Source organism: Sinocyclocheilus anshuiensis, unplaced genomic scaffold (genome assembly GCF_001515605.1).
Source record: "Sinocyclocheilus anshuiensis isolate Anshui unplaced genomic scaffold, SAMN03320099.WGS_v1.1 scaffold1151, whole genome shotgun sequence".
In the NCBI taxonomy this organism is placed as follows: domain Eukaryota; kingdom Metazoa; phylum Chordata; class Actinopteri; order Cypriniformes; family Cyprinidae; genus Sinocyclocheilus; species Sinocyclocheilus anshuiensis.
Window position 1 is genome coordinate 668,735 of NW_015548202.1, and position 3,242 is coordinate 671,976.

Genomic DNA, 3,242 nt, shown 5'->3' on the forward strand with positions numbered 1-3,242 from the left:
AAAAAACCTTAAATGAAAAAAAAAAAAAAAATAAAGCTGTTAAAACTTTGATACTTTTTTTGGCTGCTACTGTGGGCTCAGTGCTAAAAGCCTTTTCTACAGATAACCAAATTACAAGCAATAGCAGAAAATAAATGCAATATAACAAAGACACAAATTAAATAAATTAAAACAGTGCTTTTCAGGTTTTTCAGGTAGATCTAAAATACATTTTCAGGTGCAGAAATGTAATAATCAAATGTAAAATAACACTGCATAGTCTTCACTGTATAAATTAAATGTAGATTAATCCTTATAAAAGCTTTTCAGTCAAAATCAGTGAGATTTTTTTCTTTGACAGAAATTTTCTGTTGGTCTGCTTTCATTTTAAGAAGGAAAGCACGGATCCAATATACTGATACACATGCGTTTTCTTTCTCCACTGTTTACGTTAAGACATAGGTCTAACCGACTGTGTTTACTAGGATATTACATGTTGATGTAATTTAGTCTGTATTTGTTCATCCATGCACAAAAGAGCGGAAGAGAGCTCAGTTAGGTATTAGCGCGCTGTCGATGCGGCTGTCTGTATGCGTGCGCTTGGGATGTGCGCGTGTCATGAAAGTGCGTATAAATAGTACGCCAAATAAAAACGAAAACTCGTGGTATTGATATGCAAAAATGGACTTTGGCGAATAGTACGCCAAATAAAAACGAAAACTCGTGGTATTGATACGCAAAAATGGACTTTGGCGTGTATATGCTACGCTGTGGGTAGGTTTCTGAAAACTTCTCACAAGTGCTCGACAAGAGTGCATTGACTGGAAATATGCATGGTTGCTGCCTAAAAAATAGGGCATAACAAATAAGGTGAGAGAAGTACATTTTAAAATATTCCATCTGGTGTACCTTGTTAAAACTCTTTTTCTTAGATTTCGTACAGATGTAGATGTTATATGTGATTTCTGTGGGACTGAGAAAGAAAATGTTGTGCACTTATTTTTTAACTGCATTTATAGCTAAATGTTTTGGATAGATTTGGAATGTTTCCCTTGTAAATGCCTAGGCATGAAAATTTACTTTTCTGAAAAATAAAATTATATTTACTTGGGTTGAAAAACAGTAAAGCAAAACGCACTAGGTTTCTTTGTGAAGCTTTCATTTTTCATTTTTGATGATATCATACCTGTTATTTTTTATTATTATTATTTTTTTTTTAACCTGTATTATTATTTATAATATACTGTATATTTTCTATTTCTTTGTTGTTGTTTATATTTGTTCAGTACCTTTATATTATATGTTGGAAATCAATAAAAAAAAAATACAGCAGACCTGAGGAGAGCCAAAGAATACAATCAAACACTGAAAAAAAATCAAGTAAGTTACATAATTTACAATGTCTCTTTTGGAAATCCAGATTAAAACGTTTATATTTCGGGATCATTCCAAAGGGTTTAACATATTAAAATGACATCCGCAACTCGTTGTTGTTGTTGTTCATATTGTCTGTTTACACGATTCCAACATACATACTTAAGTTCCGTAGTCATAAAATGTTTCAATCCTAATCTGTATGTTTGGTTATAATAGTAATATCGTAATATTACAGAGATGATAGTAACATTGGAGCACACGTCCCAACGCTGGTGCGATTTGCTTGTAGGGGCGTCAAGATCCAGAAGGCGGCGTAGCGTAATGTGGAAGCGGAAGTGAAAGTGAAAGAACCCGTTGTTTCAAATGTTCCACCGACCAATGAAACGCTCCGTTGTTTCACTTCCGCGGTCTGGTTCTTGATGACGTTTTTGCGTCATTCTATCAAACACGAAAGGCAGGGTTTCTGGAACAGTTGACATGTCCACGTTGAAAAAAATCACTGCGTTGTTCATCATAAGATGAAGAAAGAAGATCTAAATCAAAACATGGTGACGTTTTCTGCGTAACGTTAGTTCCAGGACAGGATTTTCTAACACATCTCATCGAGGGATACTACTGGATCTTTAGAGACTCATCGGCTGCCTCCCCTGCAGGTAAATCCCTAAACGGCTTCAAAGCAGAAGTATGAATTTATAAATCTGTTTATAAATACATACTGAAACATGTTTACATGAATAAACGTCCAAATATGTAACGTTATGTAAGTAAATGCACGGTTTTAATTTATTCTTGCATTTTTATCGTTTATTCTTTTATTAAAATTATATAATATTCTGAATACGTACTACTTATTCTGAATAATAATTATTGGTTTTATATAGAATAGATAAGCCATAAAAAGAGCACGCAGTGGCGGCAGGTGGAAAAATTTTAGATAAGGCGCCACATGTCCAACAATTTTAGCATACATCCCGGTATGATTTATCCCAGTATAAAAAAAGGAAAAGTATTAATTTTTTAAATAAAGATAATTGTTTTACCAAGTTCAAGACTGTGGATGATTCCCACAAAACTATATTTTCTGTAAGCTTTTTTCAAGATAAATTAAAACTTTTTAATTTTCATAATTCACAATTTATGTATACAGTGCAACAGCAAAAACTGTGAGGAAAAAAATCAATGTTACATTTGTTTAGACTAGAGCAGGGGTGCCCAAACTCGGTCCTGGAGGGCCGGTGTCCTGCAGAGTTTAGCTCCAACTTGCCTCAACACACCTGCCTGGAAGTTTCTAGTATGACTAGTAAGAGCTTGATTAGCTGGTTCAGGTGTGTCTAATTGGGGTTGGAGCTAAACTCTGCAGGACACCGGCCCTCCAGGACCGAGTTTGGGCACCCCTGGACTAGAGCACGGGTGTCAAACTCAATTCCTGGAGGGCCGGAGCCCTGCAGAGTTTAGATTCAACCTTAATTAAACACACCTGATCCAACTAATCAAGTCCTTCAGGCTTATTTGAAAACTACATGTTATATGTGTTGGAGCAGCATTGGAACAAAACTCTGCAAGGCTCCAGCTCTCTAGGAATTGACTTTGACACCCTTGTACTAGAGCATTATCTATACCAGGGATAGGGCAACGTTGGTCCTGGAGTACCGCTGCCCTGCAAAGTTTAGCTCTAACCCTAATCAAACACACCTGAACAAGCTAATCGATGTCTTCAGGATTACTATGCTGGCTGCACACTAGAGGATTTTAAGCCCGATTTGCATTTCTGAAAGATCAGGGGGCGTGGCCCGATTTGAGGCTTGTCGCAAATGATTTTTTGTCCAAAAAAATCGTCTATTGTGTGGTGTCATTACGATTATTTATCTGCTCCCGATCGAGACGGA